Source organism: Lactuca sativa, chromosome 5 (assembly GCF_002870075.4).
Source record: "Lactuca sativa cultivar Salinas chromosome 5, Lsat_Salinas_v11, whole genome shotgun sequence".
In the NCBI taxonomy this organism is placed as follows: Eukaryota; Viridiplantae; Streptophyta; class Magnoliopsida; order Asterales; family Asteraceae; genus Lactuca; species Lactuca sativa.
Window position 1 is genome coordinate 37,744,824 of NC_056627.2, and position 20,180 is coordinate 37,765,003.

Here is a 20,180-nt window from a genome sequence, read left to right on the forward strand (position 1 = left end):
GTGTAGATCTAGGTGTTATGAAGTTTTGACACCATTTCTTGTCCCCAAAACCCCAAAGTGATGCATGATGCGAGTTGGTTGAGATTAGCTGTCCCTTCAGACCTTAGGAAACGTCTTGAGTGAGAAAAATGAGGTCCCAATGGCTTTGGTGCTCTCATGTATGATGTAGGTAGGTCTTAATGGATTAAGACCTTGAGTTAAGAGCTTTATGGACGTCCCAAGTAATAAAGTTTGAGACTTTATGAGTCCTAGGCATGTTTGGTCGATGGATCTGAAGTTTGGGCTTAAGAGCTTAAGCCATTAAGAACTTATGAGGATTTTTAGATCAGCAATCGTACGGTCCGCGTAAATTGATGTACGCCCAGCGTAGTGGGTCAATGTCCTGTTTCCAATCCGCGAGAATCGAAGTACGCCCAACGTACCAAGAGGGGTACGCCCAGCGTACTCCCTCTGTTGGGTTTTCGATTTTGGGCCTTAAGTGATTGGGCTGTTTATGGGCTTGTGGGGCTTGGGCCGTGACTGAATATTATGGATGGAGTATTTTGGACCCAATAATTATATTGGACTTTAGATCTAGGCCCGTTTAGTGAGATGGGCCCAATTTAGTAAATTGGGTCAATATTAGGCTTTGCATGAGGATTTGGTTTTGGGTCTTGGCCCAATAAGAGGATGATGGGCTTAATGAGTGTTGTGGGCCATTGGCCTAGAAAGTCGTGATGGATTCTAATGTGATAATTTTTGCATGTGATAGTTGGGATTTCTGGTGAGTCAGCAGTAAGAGATTTGCAAGATTTCGGCAGTTACAAGGTGAGTTATCCTCATTGTACTCAAGGGTCTAAGGCACCAAGGCCGGCCCTTTGAATTGTTGTTTAGAGCTTGTTATGTTGTGTGATGTTATGCTTGCTAGTATCCTGGTATATAGGATGATGATATGAGGATATGCCTTGTTAGCTTAATATCCCAGAGGAATGGATAGTTAATAGATGGCTAGTTCTGTTGAATCAGCACCCTTGTAGTTGGCTAGCCGTTATGAGAATAGACCTGTAGTTGGTCTTGCCTTATGTACGCTGGTAGGAGGTTACCTGCGGGTTATGTATGTTGAACAGTAGCAGAGGGTATTCCATCCCGGTAGGATGATAGGGCCCTAGTATGTTGGTTCTGTAGAGTGTTGTGTGGTTGCCTGTTATGTGTGCATGCTTGCTAGTGTAGATTGGCATTCCAACCCAATGGTTGTGGGCTAGGAGTATTCCATCCAGGTAGGGTGATTGGACTCATAGTAATTTGGCATTCCAACCCGATGGTTGTGGGCCAAGAGTATTCCATCCAGGTAGGATGATTGTACTCATAGTAGTTTGGCATTCCAACCCGATGGTTGAGGGACCTGGGGTATTCCATCCCAAGGGATGATTGGACACATAGTAGGAGTAGTTATTGTATGTTTAGGAAGTGGGGCATTCCAACCCGATGGTTGTGGGACAGGAGTATTCCATCCCGGTAGGATGATCAGACTCATGGTATGTTGACATTCCAACCTGATGGTTGAGGGGCCTGGGGTGTTCCATCCTGAGGGATGATTGGACCCATAGTAGTTATTGCTGTACGTATAGGTGTATGGGCATTCCAACCCGATGGTTATGGGCCGAGAGTATGCCATCCCGGTAGGATGATTGGGCTCGTTGCATCTTGGCATTCCAACCCGATGGTTGAGAGCCAGGGGTATTTCGACCGGAAGGTTGTTTGGACCCGTAGTATGTTGTTCGCTGCTATATGCGTATGTTTATGTGTGTATGGGTACTTTGGGGGAAATTCACTAAGCTTTCGGGCTTACAGTTGTGGTTTATTGTTTCAGGTGCTTTAGGAGATTGTGGCTAGGCGAAGGCGTGATCGTACCGCTCCTCGTGTTTTATGATTTATGTGATATGATTATGGGGGAATACTCTGAAGGTTTAACTATTTCGAAAACAATTGTATGAACGTAATGGTTTTTGAATGAAATAAAATGTTTTCAATTGGTTAAAATTTTTGGTCGTTACATCCATGCAAACCGTAATGCACCATGACCTTTCATATTTCTTAGGCTCCATGGACTATCATCTTGGTGTTGGGTTTTGAGCATTCTAACACTCCTAAGGTGTACATGAAACCCTAAATACCTTGGATCTATGTTTTCTCTATTATACATTCAAACTTGAAATTTCCAAGATATTACCCTAAATAGCATACAAAACTTAGATACCTGGGTAATAAAACAAGTTAGTTGACATACCTTTTCTTGTAGCTTGTTGCTTGGAGCTTTAAGAGCTTTGTGCCCCAAGCGTTGCACCTCAAATGGAATCACACAACACCACTGATAATTGGAATAACTAGAGAGAAGAACACTTTCTTCACAAATCGGCTAGCTGTCATGCATAAGCCTTAAGTGTCGATTTTAGGAACCACGGGGTTTCTTATGTAGTGTGGTGGAATTAGGGTTACACCATGCAAGCCTTAATTTCCATGCCTTTCCACATTCCTCATGCTCCATGGGTTTTAACCTCCATGGAGTATCCATGGGTCACAACATGGGTTTAGCCCATCATGAAGAACTATAGATCCTAAGCCCACTTTATAAGAACGGATGATTTACCAAATCAATCCCCATTTATTTAATTAGTCTGTTTTGATCAAAAAATTAATTCCAAACTAATTCTTGATCAATACTAATTAAATAATATGATTTTATATTAATATATTAGAGCTTATAATATATTAACAAATCATAAATATCCTCTTCTCACAAAAGTCTATCCAAATTGTTCTGATGCCATGCAACCAAAATGGACCATGCTACTTTCGGGTCAAATACATACCAATAATAGTTATGGGCTTAAACACCTAATCCAACTGTCTCCCACTTGGATAAGTCTAATAACTATTATTACAAGCATGACTCCAACCTGACTAGCAATCGTTGCTCTTAAAAGTCGTTGTCGAACTCTGATCTAGTCAATGATGTGTCCATTAGATAAGGGATCATATATTCCTCCATTCTAGATATCATATGGACTGATACATGTATTATAATCATTTGTTTCCCGATTTTCGATTTATGACGACTGACTAATTGAACGAATCAAATCAGTACAAGACCGATGTCATCACTAAATCATCAAGGGGCCCACAGATATCGCTTTTATCCACATAGGGTAAAAGGAACAGATAAACTTCAACCCAAATGCTCGCTTGTACTTATATTGCCATATTTATACATAGTTTTAAGCAATATTGATCTACATTTTATTTAATATTTTGGTTATTTGCACAGAATTATGGTACTTATAAGGATAAATTGTTATGTGTAGCCAAATAGAAGTATTTTCAAAGAAAGGGACCAGAAGTGACAATACTTGGAACTTTGGGGGGCTTAAAGAAAAGAAGAACGAAAAAACACCCAAAAGACGTACTCACGACGTGAACAGTTCATGGTTCACGACGTGAGTAGAGAGTTTTAGAAGATAAGCATCCGGGTGAAGGAATCCTTGTCGAACACGATTATCTCGAGTTCACGACGTGAGACGGGAAATTTAAAGATATTATAAATACCTTTGTTCATTACGATTGGGGAGACTTTTGGCAAAAGGAAGAGGTTCCAGGAGGCGATTTACAGCAGAAGTAAGGTTCTGGAAAAAGCGTTTTCAACACCAAAAGAGTAAAAGTCCATAATTTGTTTACTTGTTTGATACTTATTAACATGTTTTCTTATTTGAGTTGTGTTTATGTGTTAGTTGCTACTATGAGCAGCTGAATCTAGGTACTCTTATCTAGCTAGATGAAGCTTCTAACTTATGAATAGCATAATTTTATATGGATTTATTTAGTTGGTGAATTGCTTGTGTTTGATTTATTGTTACCTAGCATGCTTATGTTGTTGATTTAGTTGCTTAAATTCATGTTATGTGTAGTTTAGTGACCATTAACTGCATGAACTTGATAACCTAGTAATTTAGTGAACATTGAATTGCTAGAGCTAGGATCAACCAAAATCTTAGTTAGTAATTGAAGTAATTAACTTTGCTGTGCTAGAGAACATAGATTATGACCATAATTGTGTTTGCATGATAAATCTTACATAACATATTCATAAACTTAATTGGTTCCGTGTTTAATTGTGTGTGACCATACATAGTTTTACATGAATTAATTAACTATTGGTAAATTTAGACCTAAATTACTAATATAATAACAACGAACTTAATAATCCATAATTATTAGCTAGCCATAAGGACGAAGTGGATTCGAACTAGATAAGAGTGTTTTTAATTATTGATTGAATTTGAGTTAAGTTAGTATGATCTTGCAAAATCAGATAAAACCACTTTTAGCTTGTTAATAATTAGATTAATTTAGTAGTAAATAGATTAATTAATACCGTTCCCTGTGATCGACACCCGACTTACCCAAGCTATATTGTAATCTGACTAGGTATACTGCCTACAAGTGCATAGTTAGTCTAAGTTTGTTAAGTTATAAATATTAAAATTAGTGGGTACTTCCCTGCACATCAAGTTCTTGGCGCCGTTGCCGGGGAACGACTTAGTTAATTATTAGTTTGTTTGCTCTAATTTAATTGATCCTTTTTGTAGGATAAAACCTGCAAGAAGTTACTTTTCTGTTTTAATTTTTTTTTCTGCATTACAGGACTCACGACGTGGATCTTAAAGATTCACGACGTGAGAACTGAAGTCCTTAGTTTTGTTTATTTCAGCTCATTTTTCTTAGTTCAGTTTTACATTTTATCTTTTTGTCTTATTTCAGGAGTTCATGACCAGAGGTTCTAACGCACCTTTGGTACCACCACTTGAAGATCCCGAGTCTACACTTCACAAAAAGAAGGATAAGAGCGTGAAAGAAGATCAAACACCATAGAAGACAGCTTTACAAGAATTCAAATCAGTGTTCTCAAAGAAGTCAGGGAAGAAAACGGAAGAGTCCAGTTCATCTTCAAAGAACAAGAGCAAGTTTGAACACTTAGATCAAATACCCGTCCAAGCTGAGTCCGAATACGATACCGAGCCTGAATTTGAATTACATACAAGTGAACCCGAGAACAAGTTGGAGAACGAAATGGCAAACATTTATGAGATGGCCATGGGGGACTACAAGAAGCGCATTCGAGATGACGTGGGGCCGGGTTTAGTACATCCTACGATTCCTGCCAATGCCACATTCGAGTTAAAGGGACATATCCTTACTGCACTTAAGGATATCCCATTCTACGGGAAGGATCACGAGGATGATTTCAAACATTTAGACGAGGTGAACGATATTGCGGATTATTTTAATACTCCCAATATCCCAAGGGAGACAGCTTTGCTAAGGATGCTACCAGTCACTTTCAAGGGAGCAGCAAAAGACTGGTTGAAGGCACTTCCACCTGGTACAATCACCACATGGGACCAATTGCATGAGAGATTTCTAGATCAGTTTTGTCCACCCTCCGAAATCTCTAAACTCAAGAAGGCAATTGCCAACTTTGAGCAAAATCCGGGGGAGTCATTATACGAGGCCTGGGAACGCTAAAAGGGGTTCTTAAGGAATTGTCCTCAACATGACCTCAATATTCAGCAAGAGATGTCGATATTGTATGATGGGGTGAATGTCATGACTAGACAACTCCTTGATTCGCAAGGACCACTAACGAAAAAGAACCCAAATCAGGCCAAGGAGCTGATTAAAGAGTTTCAAGGCACTCTCGCGAGTATCACAACCCAGGGCATGATGGAATAAAAGGTAGTGGAGGTACACAAACTGAAGAGATGGCTGCTGTGATGACAATGCTTAGCACTATGGATAGGAGGTTGACTCAATTGGACCAATCAATTCATGCAATCCGAGTTGGTTGTGAGAGATGTAGTGGCCCACACTTGACAAAGGATTGCAATATGGATGAATTTGGAAACAAGAAAGCTCAAGTATGCTACTCAAGTGGGGACAAATATGATGAATATTGGAGAAAACCAAAGAAAGAGTGGCTGCCTTACGAAGAATACAAGAAGCAAAAAGAAGAGAAATTTAGGCAAACTGGCCGGGGCTTCTACCAAAGAGAGCAACCACTAGTTGAGAAGAAATCAAAATTAGAGACCATGTTGATGAAATTCATGGAAGCTTCAGAAAAAAGACATGATGCTATTGACACTGCAATGGAAGAACAAAGAGCTATAATGAAGAATCATCACACAGTGATGATAGATCAGCAAGGATTAATAAAGAATCAGCAAGCCTCCATCAATAACCTTGAAGTACAACTTAGTCAACTTACCACTTTGGTTAATGAAAAGATATTCCCGAAAAATACTGAAAACAAAACCCAATCTCACGTAATGGCCATAGATATTGAAGAAGAGGCAATTTCTGAGTTCCTAGAAGCCTTAGAAGTGGAGCCACATCAGCCCGATCTAAAGCCAAAGAAGCCAAAGCTCGAAATTGAAAAATCTGCTGGAATACCTAGTTCACGTCGTGAGCCCGCTATGATCACGTCGTGGGCTCGGTCTGAACAAAAGAAATCCGTATATGTTCTAGCTTATAAACCACCTTTACCATTCCTGTCTAGAGCTAATCTCACTCCACTGGAGAGAGAACATCTGGAGTTTATCAAGAAATTGAAGGGTATTCCTATCAATACTCCTTTTATTGATTCACTTGCAAAAGTTTCAGAATATGCTAAGTTCCTACAAGACTTTTTAGACACTCGTCAGCAATTAAAGGAGAATTCTAAGGTGATTTTAAGTGAGCAAAGCTCAAAAGCTGTGTTGGGAGAGGTACCTAAGAAGATGGGGGATCCTGGACGACTCACTCTCCCATGTGAGTTTGGGAATAATATGAAGGTTTATGCTTTAGCCGATTCTAGGGCTAGCATAAATTTGATGCCTTATTCGTTTTATCAAAAATTAAATATTCAGAAGTTGAAGGCTACAAAGATGACTATTCACATGGTGAACCGTTCAGTGACACAACCCCGGGGCATTGTGGAAGATATTCTCATGAAAATTGGGAAATTTGTTTTTCCAATAGACTTTGTGGTTTTGGATATGAAAGAAGACCCCAATGTACCGATTATTCTTGGTCGCCCGTTACTAAACACTGTTGGAGCTCTGGTTGATATATGCGAGTCCAAGCTCCCCTTGAGAGTTGGGGATGAGAAGGAAATTTTTGGAATAGAAGATGGTTTCCAAGGGAATCATGCTCAAGAAGAGGTTTTCAACATTAATGAAGAAAATGAACTTGAAGATTAGAGAAGCTCATGGAGGAAGAAATCAAAACAATTCAACAAGTTAAAATAACAAAACCGAGGGCATCTGTTCCATTTTTAGTTGAAGTCATTGCCTACACGAATCCAACTTCTTGGGTGAGCAAGGAAGATGATGAGATGTTGAGTGATGAAGAGGAGGTTACATCAAAAATAACAAGACCAATGGTAAAGGAAGAAAAGGATACTATGGAGTTTAATTATGAAGACAAGATAGAGACTAAAGGGACCAAACGCAAGCTTGATGGAGACGAGGTCAAGGCTAAAAAGTAAAATTTGAAAAAGGAGTATAAAAGACATGTCTAAGCTTACAAGAGGTGTTTCAAGGAGAAAAAGATCCTAGTGGTGGACTCTTCATATGATTCAACGTAGGAGGCATGGAGTCCAGCTCAAGACTCCTAAAAAAGAAGCGCTTCTCGGGAGGTAACCCGAATTTGGTTTGCATTTTCTTTTTTTTCTTTTTAGTTTTTAGCATATTTTTTTCTTAGTTCTTAGGAAGTCGATCATGTCATCCGAATTATTATCTGCATAATAAATTACCAAGTAAGGAGTCATTAAAATCAAGCGGTAAAATTTATTGAATATCTTACAAAATTAAATTTGGAGAAATTAATAAATCTGACGTACTTCACGTCGTGAACCATTACGAGTTCATGACGTGAATTCAGATGGAATATGGGCATGGTTATTTTATATGATAACTATATTTTTTTTGTAAGCATGTCCACTTTTAGTAATGACCCAATATATGCCTTAGCCCACCTCCTATTTAATTGGCCCAATTTTAGAGTCCAGACAAAACTCACGACGTGAACCATTATGGATTCACGATGTGAATAGTAAACTACTCGGGACCACAAATTAAAGGATAAAGAATCAGTTTGACCAAAACACTTCCCCAACCTCATGAAGTGAAGATTGTTCTTTGGTCCCCCACCCGATTTTGGCATAGTTTTACTTAATTTAATCCTTTTGCTTACGTAATCTTCCTCACAAAGGTAAACATCTCTTATTTCTTTTGGTTAATTTTTACTAATTTGTTAATTTAGGGGCCAGGGTTTTTCATATATGTCAATGTCGAAATTTGGCCCAAATTGTGTTATTCATCCATCATATGTTACTTAGTTGTGCTTAGAAATGGTTTATGAGCAAACCCTAACAACAAAGTTTAGTCCTGACTTTTGATTTTTGAGACCATTTCTCGCTGTGTATAGCGAACTCACGACATGAGTTTCATATGACTCATGACGTGAGTCCGGTGCATCAACAAAGCTGTTATGTGGTTATCTAAAATATTGGATATTTGGTTTTGTGTTTGTTGCTTGTTTTTGCAGAAATGGGTTCTAGAAGGGAGGCACCTCTTGGGGTTGCGGGTTTACACCCGTTCTACAATTTTCCCACAAAAATGTCCCGAGAAATCTTGACCCGATGGACCAACAAATTAGGGTGGCTCTACAACCGAGAGATTGCAGTTGCTTCTGTAATCAATTGGATGCGGTTGAGGGAAGTCGGGCTCGTGGAAAGGCTGTCCCCATTTTTGAAAAAAATATTTATTGGAGATGGATATTTGTTCACTTGCTCGGGATGGCTTAACCTATTTTGGATCCAAGAGCGGGTGTATAAGGAGTTTTGTGTTGAGTTTTTCTCAACAGTGACATTCCAGGAGACTGTCCTAGACCCACATTGGCAGCAAGCTTTGGTATTCCGTTTAGGGGGTGAGTATCGGGAATGCAGTGTCGTTGAATTCGCTTGGAGGGTTGGAATATATGATCTTCAAGAGACAATGACGCCTAAATTTGGTATGTTCTTGAGTGAGGGAGCTATAGGGTACACGGATGGTGTCACTGGATATGCTTTCTGGCATAGTATTGCATCCGAGATTTTTAATTCCGGAGTGTCTCCGGAGAGTAGTATTCGGTCCCCTATCCACCGCTTACTCCACCATTTCATCACATTCTCCATCAATTATAGGAGGCATGGAGATAAAGTAACAAAGCAAAATCTATTCTTCTTATGGTGTATCTTGCATCCCGAAGTGTGTTGTAACATTCCTTATTTTTTGGCGCGTTTTCTGGCTGGGTCTGCTGCCAGTTCTCACCCCCAGAGCCCTATTTGTGGATGGCAATTTATTACGCGTTTGGCCCACTCGTATCATTTGCTTGTTCCTGATATTACTCATTCCATTAATTGTGTGGATGAGCATGAGTTTGGCATGGGGTATTTGGTGACGATGCGGGTTGTCAGAAACTTTGGGTCGCATTGGGGAATAGTACCTTCAGATGATGAAGGTAATGAGGGTGATGAGCAACCTGATACACAACCAGAAAAACAACCACAGCCATGACCTAGGATAAGTAACATGAGAGGAAGAGGAGAGAGAGAGGGCAGCCAATGCATCCACCCACACCCATGGTAGGATCGCACATTGGGAACGATATGGCTGAGTATTTTAACCAGCTATCTTTGAGTGTCAACTGGATTGGGGGTACCATGGAGAATGTAGTTCGACACCTTCGGGTGGAGAATCCGCCTCATTTGGGGTATCATTACCCAATTTGCCCGAGGTGGACAGAGTATCGAGGACAAGGAGGAGATGGGGCGGGCACTAGTGGAGCGAACGAGGAGGATGAAGATGATTGATCATTTAGTTTTATTTTGTTTATTTTAGACTTGTTTGGTTTGTTTTTATTTTGATTTTAAATTTGTTTGGATTGTAAGACTTTAAGATATTATGTTAGTTTGCTCTTCTTTGGTTGTTAACTTTCAGTTTGCTAAGGAGTCTTGGGGAAGGAGTAAGGTCGAGTCAAGAGTCGTGTTCGTTTAGGCGAGTGTCATTAAAGTTTAGAAGTTAAAAGTCGAAACCCACAATTGCAAATAAGTGTGGGGTGAGTCGAGAGAGAGGTTATAGTTAGAAGAGTCATCAAAATATACTGAATTTAGAAGGGTCTTAATTCATTAAGACGTTGAGTGGAGTATATGTATTTACAAGGAAGAAGGCAGTTTAAATTTTGGTTTACCCAGACTTCACGTCGTGACCCTATATTTCTCAGGTCGTGAACAAAGTTACAAGGAAGTTCAGAATGCGCGATTCAGCGACTTCACGTTGTGAGCCTGTACTAATTCACATTCTGCTTTGTGAATTTCCACCACACTGATTTTGTAACGCCCCGATTCTCAGGTATTTCTTAAATAAGATTTATTAGGTTAAGCTCTACTCGACGAGTTGGTTGACCTACTCGTCGAGTAGCAGCGGGATGGGATCGCGTGTTAAGTGACCTACTCGACGAGTAGGATCTGGTAGAGGAAACCCTAATTCTCGGGGTTTTCACCCCTATTTAAAGGGACCTCAGCCTACCTTGGGTCTCTTTACAGATCTAGAGAGTCCTGAGAGTCCTTATACGTGTGTGAGTGCCTTTGTGTGGTGTTTGAAGCTTAGAAAGAGAATCTTGGAGGAACAAAGCTAGGAGTGCAAAGGAATTGAAGCAAGGAAGGCGTGGGAAGCAGGATTTACCTCAGCTAACGTCCTTTGGAGGTATCAAAGTGCCATCCTTACTTCCCTTTTTCCCTTTTGTTGAGTTTCTAGGGCTTTTTATGGATTTTCAAGTTGGTATGATGAGCTATGGGCAAGATCTGAAGTTGTAACTTCAGATCTGGACCCTCCTTGGATTCTAGAAGCATAAAGTTACAGTTTTGGTCGTGATTGAGGTCCCTCTTAGGCATGAAGCCCCATTAAGAGCTTAGATTTGGCATTTAGCGCCTTTAAAGCCATTCATGCACGTAAAGTTTTCAACTTTACGTGATAAGCATGCCCTAGAAGCTTGCATCTGTGTTTTGGAGCCACTGCATGGCTCAAAACAAGTCTGTATGGAAAGAGGACTGAATGGACTCGACGAGGCACAAGGTTGACTCGGCGAGTCACATGAAGATGGCTGTGAACTCGACAAGTTGGATGAACAACTTGGAGAGTCCGATGAAGATTTCCAAAAGACTCGAAGAGTTGAAGAACAACTCGGCGTGTCAGATGAGTTTTCTCTTGGATATGTATGTGTGGGTATCCGTCGAGCTGCAAGGAGGGAACTCGATGGGTGGCCTTAAAGTTGGAACGAGAATCGAAGGAACTCGACGAGTCACCACGATGACTCGGCGAGTTGGATTGTACTTCAAGGAACTCGGCGAGTAGCCGATGGTACTCGGCTAGTTGGGGTCTACATGGACTGTTGACCTTGACTGAGGATTTTGACTTTGACCAGGGGTTGACTGGTGGGTTATGGAGTACCTTATAAGGCTAAGGACTTATGATTATGTTGTACTATGATCATAGGTGGTGGAGCCTGTGTCGGGTGATCCGAGAGTTGGAGCGTATCTTCCGAGTCGACATTTGCAAGGTGAGTTATCCTCACTATATCGATAGGGTCTACGACACCAAGGCCGAACCTTTTAGTTGTTGATGTTATGATATGCTACATGTGGTTATGATCTATTAGATTGGAATCAGAGTAGACAGTATGTTATGCTCTTATGATCCTCAAGGATTAGCATATTAGTGACCTGCTAGGTCGGTACTCTAGTTACGAGAGAATTCTATGATTGATGATCAAGGTGATAGATATGTTTGATGTTTGTATATGCCAGTATATGATAGTTATGCGCACATGGTTATTTTCTTGTTGGTTGGGTTTAGGCGGTGCTGCTTTGTGCTAAAGGCCAACATACCCTATGAGCGGTCTGGAGAGACTGCAGGCCCAAGAGGCGGACCAGTCATGCCGAAGGCTCGGGATAGATTCAGATAGACTGTAGGCCCAGTAGGGTGGTCCAGTCAGTTCAATGGCCAGTACGCATGTTGATTGATTGATAGATTGTTACTGATATGGCTTTGTTAGTGTGGTATTGGTATTTTGGGGGTAGCTCACTAAGCCCTCGGGCTTACAATTTCAGTTTATTATTTCAGGTACTTCAGGAGATCATGGCATGGCGAAGGCGTGACCATACCGCTCCTCATCTTTACATTATGATTTTGGGACACTCCGATGGATATTGATTTGAAAACATTTTGTAAACAATACTATCTGATTTTTATTATGATCGAAAAAGTTTAAATTTGGTGTAAAATTTATGGATGTTACAAGTTGGTATCAGAGTCTTGGTTTGAGTGAATTAGAGGAACATTCATGTGAATCCAGTCTCAAATCAAGGAGATTTTCGGAAAGTATGTTTTAAGAATGGTTTTCAAAATAAAGGATGGAGGATGCAGAGGGTACGATCAACCGGAGCCTGTATGTAAACCCCAAGATACCATACAGTTATTTGATATTCTGATATGTTAGAACAACATGCTAGTGCTAGGCTATGGATCTTCAGGAATCGCATGATATATTTGCCTAATTATATGATACCTATTAGCCTAGGGTTTCTTGTATATGGAATTGACATCATAACTGTAGAAGTGTAGTGTATGCATCACGGTTGTGTATAGTCAAGATCTTATAGTCTGAGGATGTCTGATTCGACCTTAGGGTAGGATTGGATATTCGGGAGTCTATTGGGTCCAGCGTTATGCGCGGCTAGCATACACTAGCGCTGCAGGGGCTGATGGAAGTTCCATGGAGGTGTGAGTTGTGCAGAGCTATGGGACCAGTTGTGAGATAGGCGATGTCCCCTAGTAGTTAGGGTTGAGCGTGCATTATGTTGAGTACAGTAATAGGTCGTTGTAGTAATACTTGAGACAAATATAGGTAGGTGTGGAAGGTAGTATGGGCCCATACTACTGGAAGCACAGGACCCATATGCGTAGCAAGGAAATCACAACCCTTAGGGTTTGTGGGTTTTGTTCTCCTGATATTATGTTGTTTATCTGATGTATTGAGTGTACCTTTCAGTATGGTGGTGACGAGACATTTTGCTGCTGGGTACGGATCAGGATCCGGATCCGGATCAGGGTCAGGATCGGGAGATGGAGGGTCAGAGGTGCCGGTAGCACCTGAGCCCATGGTTCAGATAGGGACTGAGGAGCAGGATGCAAGGATCCGAGAGATTTTGCACGATGAGGTCGCTGCGGCTTTCCGAGCGCAGTTACCCGAGATGTTTGGGTCGATCAAGACCATGATGGTCGAGTATTTTGATGAGCGATATGCAGCTCTGGTAGAGACAGCAGCCGCTGCAGCGACTTCGGCTATAACTGCGGCAGGGGTTGGAGGAGGAGCCGACAGGGCTTTCCAGTACCAGGACTTCGATAATACGAAGCCCTCGACATTTGATGGTACTCAGGATGCGATCAGAGCTATGCGGTGGTTGTCTGACGTGGAGGGCTGTTTCTTCACGTGCTCATGTCCTGTTGACCAGAAGGTTAGGTGTGCTTTGAACCTGCTTAGGCTCGGGGCAAAGGACCGGTGGAGATTGATGACAGGTTCATATTCTGATGACCAGCAGGCTGCTATTACTTGGGAGCGGTTATGGGATATGTTTTGCACCCACTACGTTTCGCACGTGGAACGGGAGCGGCTTGCTCAGGAGTTTTTGACATTGAGACAGGATGGGGAGTCTGTGATGGAGATTACCCGGATGTTCACTGAGAGGGCTATGGTTTGCCCGGAGTTTGCGTCGGAGCAGTCTCAGATGACTCTTTATCTGAGTATGCTCAAGACGGATATACAGAAGTTTATGGCTACACAATGTTGTGATACCCTCCTGGATCTACAGGAAGCCGCAAGGTGGCGTGAGTTGGAGATAGAGCTGCAGCTGAAGGAGTAGCGTCAGGCACTGGAACAGTCTCAGCCGGTGCCTAAGCGGTCTAAGACCGTTGATGCTCGATCTGGGAGTCAACAGAGCCGCACTTGTGGAAAGTGTGGCAGTGGTCATTTGGGAGTTTGTAGAGTAGGAGGTGGGTGCCACAAATGTGGAAAGGAGGGGCACTATGCTAGGGACTGCCGTCAGTCCGCCACTCCAACAGATATGAGGATTTGTTGCCATTGTCATTAGGTTGGTCATGTGAAGACCAACTGTCCGAAACTCGCCGCCAAGCCGGCGCAGGGTCCCGCGCCAGCTACTATGAGCATTGGAGATGGGAGGCCAGTCAAGGTGGAGCCTCCGAAAGCTCAGGGTCGCGGTTTCCAGCTCACGGCCGAGGAGGCCAAGGCAGCACTGGATGTGGTTGCTGGTACTTTTTTAGTGAATTCTTTGCCTGCTTTGGTATTATTTGACTCGTGGGCGAGTCGGTCGTTTGTATCTCAGACCTTCTCTAGATGGTTCAGTGTGCCGATAGATGATCTTGAGTGTCCGTTGTGAGTTTCGATCGCCAATGAGCACGGGGTTTCTGCTTCTTCGGTTTACCGGGGATGCGAGTTGGAGATTTTCGGGGTGTCCTTCCCGATAGATTTGATTCCTATCCCCATGGGGGATGTATGCATGATTGTATGGATGGATTGGCATAGCCGCTTTGGCGCCATGATCGACTGTGAGGGACAGCGGGTGGTGGTCCGAACCCCAAGTGGGGGAGAACTGGTAGTATATGGTGAGGGCACCAGGTCGGGATCAGGGTTTTGTTCGGCAGCCAGAGCTTGACAATATATTCAGCACGAGTGTGCCGGTTATTTGGTGTATGTGGTAGATACGCGGGTTAGATAGCAGCTCTCGGTTTCAGAGGTTCCGGTGGTTAGAGAGTTTGCTGATGTATTTCCGGAGGAGTTACCTGGAGTGCCTCTGGTGTGGCAGGTTGAGTTCAGGATTTATCTAGTGCCAGGTGCGGTACCTATCGCCAAGGCGCCGTACCGTTTGGCACCGCCAGAGATGCAAGAGCTATCATCTCAGTTGCAGGAGCTGTTGGGTAAGCAATTTATTCATCCGAGTAGCTCACCCTGGGGAGCACCGATCCTTTTCGTCAGGAAGAAGGACGGTTCGCACAGGATGTGCATTGACTATAAGGAGCTGAACAAGTTAACGGTGAAGAACCGTTGTCCGCTCCCGAGGATATATGATCTCTTTGATCAGCTGCAGGGTGCATCTTGGTTTTCCAAGATTGATTTGAGATTAGGATATCACTAGGTCAGGGTGAGGGAGGAAGACGTGGAGTAGACCGCTTTTCGAACTCGTTATGGTCATTGCGAGCTCGTGGTGATGCCGTTTGGGCTCACCAACACGCCAGCAGTGTTCATGGACCTGATGAACCGGGTATGCAGACCGATGCTCAATCGCTCGATCATTGTGTTTATAGATGATATCTTGGTGTACTCCAAGACTCGAGAGTAGCATGAGGAGCATCTCAGGGAGCTGCTGGAGGTTCTGAGGCAAGAACGGCTGTATGTCAAGTTCTCGAAATCTAAGTTTTGGTTACGAGAGGTCTAGTTCATCGGACACCTCGTTAATTAGCAGGGGATTTTGGTCGATCTGGACAAGGTAGAGGCGGTTATGCAGTGGGAGACCCTGAAATCTCCCTCTGACATCAGGAGTTTCTTGGGCTTAGCAGGGTATTATCGGAGATTCATTCGTGATATCTCCAAGATTGTTGTACCCCTCACTTGTCTAACGAGGAAGGGGGTGGATTTCCGGTGGGGCCCTGAGCAGCAGAGGGCGTTTAAGACCCTCCGACAGTGTTTATGTGAGGCGCCGGTATTGACACTCCCCGAGGGAGTGGAGGATTTTATGGTATTCTGTGATGCATCCATCATCGGCTTGGTGGCAGTCCTCATGTAGAGAGGACAGGTGGTAGCCTACACATCGCGGCAGCTGAAGCCGCATGAGACGAGGTACCCTACACACGATCTTGAGTTACGAGCAGTGGTTTTTGCGCTGAAGATTTGGAGGCACTATCTGTATGGGGTCTGTTGCACTAAATACACAGATCACAAGAGTTTGAGACACATCATGGATTAGCCGAACCTGAACATGAGGCAGCGCAGGTGGCTGGATGTGGTCAAGGACTATGATTACGAGATCCTTTACCATCTTGGTAAAGCGAACGTGGTTGCGAATGCTCTGAGCCGCAAGACAACTAGGTCCTCAACCCCAACCAGGTGTATGAGGATAGTGGTGGATGCCTCGCTTGTGGGTTTGATCATAGATGCTCAGATTGAGGGCATGAGACCAGAGAACTGGAAGTTGGAGAGGATTAAGGGCAAAAGCACCCGACTTGTTCAGGATAACCGCGGATTGTTGACCCGTTACGGTCGGGTTTGGGTTCCGATGACCAGAGGGGTCCGGCAGATAGTGATGGAGGAGGCTCATAAGTCTCGTTTTTTGATTCAACCAGGAGCCTCCAAGATGTACCGAGATTTAAGTTCGACTTATTGGTGGCCTGGCATGAAGCGAGATATTGCTTGGTTTGTTGAGAGGTGCTTGACCTGTAGGATGGTCATGGCCGAGCATCAGAGGCCGCATGGTAAGTTGCAGCCTTTGGACATTCCCATGTGGAAATGGGAACGGATCGCGATGGATTTCATCACAAAGTTGCCGAAGACGGAAAGAGGGTTCGATGCTATATGGGTCATCGTGGATTGATTGAGCAAGACTGCCCATTTCCCAGCCATACGGGAGAGTTCATCGGTAGAGAAGTTGGCCAAACTGTAAGTCAGAGAGGTTGTCTCTCGCCATGGGGTTCCGGTTTCTAACTTTTCTGATCAAGATGTCAGGTTTACTTCCCGTTTTTGGTAGAAGTTCCATGAGGAACTGGGTACGCGACTGCATTTTAGTACCGCATTCCAACCGCAAACTGATGGGCAGAGTGAGCGGACCATTCAGACCCTCGAGGATATGTTAAGGGCGTGCGTTATTGATTTTGGTGAGAGTTGGGATTCTCAACTACCGCTTGCAGAGTTTGCCTACAACAACAACTATCATTCCAGTGTTGGCGCCCTGCCTTTCGAGCTGTTGTATTGGCAGAAGTGTAGGATCCCAGTCTGCTGGGGTGAGGTTGGGCACAGGGTGATGGGTCAGACCGAGGTATTTCTGCAAACTACCGAGATGATACAGCAGATTAGACAACGACTGCAGACCGCTAAGAGTCGGCAGAAAAGTAATGGCGACCGACATCGATCTGAGCTGGAATTTCAAGTGTGTGACATGGTTCTCCTGAAGGTCTCACCCTGGAAGGGTGTGATCCACTACAGGAAGAGGGGAGATTGGGTCCCCGTTATATTGGGCCATTTAGGATTGTCGCCAGGGTTGGCAGCGTGGCTTATAGGCTAGAGCTTCTGGAAGAGCTCATCCGGATCCACAACATGTTTCATGTTTTGCAATTGTGAAAATGCATTATGGACCAGGAGGCAGTGGTGTCGTTGGATGACATTCAGGTCGATGAGCACATGAACTATGTGGAGAGGCTTGTGGCTATTTTGGAAAGGAAGAAGAAGATTATGCGGAACAAGGAAATACCTTTGGTAAAGGCACAGTCGGAGCATCGGAGGGGATCCGAGTGGACATGGGAGCCGGAGGCGGAGATGCGCGAGCATTACCCGACATTGTTTATTTCAGCGGACTTCAAGGACGAAGTCTATTCCAAGTGTGGGAGAGTTGTAACACCCCGATTCTCAAATATTGCTTAAATTAGATTTATTAGGTTAAGCTCTACTCGACGAGTTTGTTGACCTACTCGTCGAGTAGTAGCGAGATGGGATCGCGTGTTAAGTGACATACTCGACGAGTCCATATTAGGACTCGACGAGTAAGAGCTGGCAGAGGAAAACCTAAATCCCAGGGTTTGCACCCCAATTTAAAGGGACCTCAGCCTCCCTTGGGTCTCTTTACAGATCCAGAGAGTCCTGAGAGTCCTTATACGTGTATGAGTGCCTTTGTGTGGTGCTTGGAGCTTAGAAAGAGAATCTTGGAGGAAGAAAGCTAGGAGTGCAAAGTAATTGAAGCAAGGAAGGCGTGGGAAGAAGGATTTACCTCAGCTAACATCCTTTGGAGGTATCAAAGTGCCATCCTTACTTCCTGATGGAACATCAGCCTCCGCCGGTTGTTTGGGTCTTCTGCTACGGCGAAGATCTGCGAGTCACCATCAGAGAGATGCGTTAGAGCCGCCCCAGGGACTGTGCCCCGGGAGCGGGCTCTGACGGTCAAGTTAGATCAGCTAGAAGATCTGAGATGGCCCTCCATAGCTGGAGAGAAACATCTTGGTGCTAGTGGTGGCTGACGGCGGTGGGTGGCGGCTGAGCCACCCGGCCGGGGTGTAGTGGCGGCTGAGCCATGGGGGAAGAGTCTAGGGGAAGGTCCAGGGGAAAGTTCCTCCTCCATGGAGGAGGTACTATTCATTATATAGGGGACAATTAGGTCAGGCCTTGGGCCAGCCTAATTCAGGCCTAACTAGCAAGGACTTGGGCAAGGCCGCCCGGAGGCGCCGGGCGAGGCTGGCGGGCGCGCCGCAGGCAGGGTTGGCAAACGTGCACCAGAAGAGGATGGCAAGGGAGTGCCAGGCGAAGGAGCGCTTGGCCGAGCCGGCAGGAGAGTCCCCAGCAGGGCTGGCAAGGGAGTCCCCAGCAAGGTTGGCAAGGGAGCGCCAGGCAAGGCTGGCAGGAGCGCGCCAGGCCAGGCTGGCGCGCTAGAGCAGTCTAGGCCATGCCAGTGGACCATATCTCATCAATTCCCCCCAGTCTGGTGTTATTGGTATGTGGACAATGACATCGTACTGGACTTAGTCGGATAAACCAACAGGAGAGTCCCCAGCGGGGCTGGCATGGGAGTCCCCGACAAAGTTGGCAAGAGAATGCCAGGCAAGGCTGGCGGGAGCGCACCAGGCTAGGCTGGCACGCTAGGGCGGTGTAGGCCATGCCAGTGGACCATATCTCATCAAGTCCCCCCATTCTGGTGTTATTGGTACGCAGCCAATGACATCGGACTAGAACTAGTCATATAAACTGTGTGTCGTCAAGTCCCCCTAGTCTAATGCGATTGGGTTGCTGACAATCGAATCGGACTAGATAAAGCACCAAATACATTAAAGAGTAAAAGAAATGACCGAACCTCACCCACGAGATTCGTGGGGTTGCGCGATGAGCCAAACGCTGCTTGAGCTGACTTGATACTCCTTCATTGAGAGGAGTGCGAGCTGGTCGGTGAGATGCAACGTAACTGTTGCTGCGATCATGCGGACCGAGGCTGCTACAGAGTGTTACGTGACACTGATTTTGGTGGAATGTCGGACTGGGGTAGCTAAGAAGCATAAGCTTGCCATTCAGTCCCTGAGACTGTTATCCGACGTGATTGTTGTGGTAGCCATGTGAGATGGGATGCCACCAGTGACCATCTACATAGTCTGCATTGCGGCGTACCAACCCTATTCCCCCCCCCCCTTTTCTTAGGGGAGGTAAGGAATAGATTCCGAAAGCTTGGCGACTAGGTTGCTAATGAGGGTCACGCAGTAAGACTATTGTCGATAGCTAGACAATAGAATTGTTGAGGGATAAGCAGTGAGGCTATAGGGTGGAGCTGCATAGCAAGACCGTTTCCGGGAGCCAGGAAACAGAGGTGTCGTGGGATACGCGGCGAGGCTACAGGTAGGGTTACACAGCGAGACCATTTCCGAGAGCTAGGAAACAAAAATGCCGTGGGGTACGTGACGAGGCTACAGGTAGGGTTACACAGCAAGACTGTTTCCGAGAGTATCCTCACTATATCAGGTTGTAATGCGGATAACACTTCACCGATCGTCCAAACACCAGAGAGCCGTGATAACTGTGAGAGAGGAAGCGCCAAGATCATGGTGTGGAAGAAGCTTGTGATGCGCGGCTTAGGAGAATAGCTTGGGCTTAGCAGCCAATGATCATGGAGGTGTCATGCGGGAAACCCTCGCGTGGAATGGATCGGGCTTGGCTGCTGACGATCATAGATAAATCACACGGAAGAGCATCGTGTGGAAAGGTCGGGGCGTGTTGCTATACTGGAGTCGGGCTGAGAAGCTAGTCGACTC

General features: G+C 44.5%; 1 non-coding gene across 1 annotated transcript; it reads right to left on the reverse strand.

Annotated features, from left to right (window-relative positions):
- Positions 1-5,487: 5,487 nt before the first annotated feature.
- Positions 5,488-5,594, reverse strand: LOC111900746 (small nucleolar RNA R71). The gene has a single exon (XR_002853273.1). It is a non-coding gene; the product is annotated as a small nucleolar RNA R71 (small nucleolar RNA).
- Positions 5,595-20,180: the final 14,586 nt, after the last annotated feature.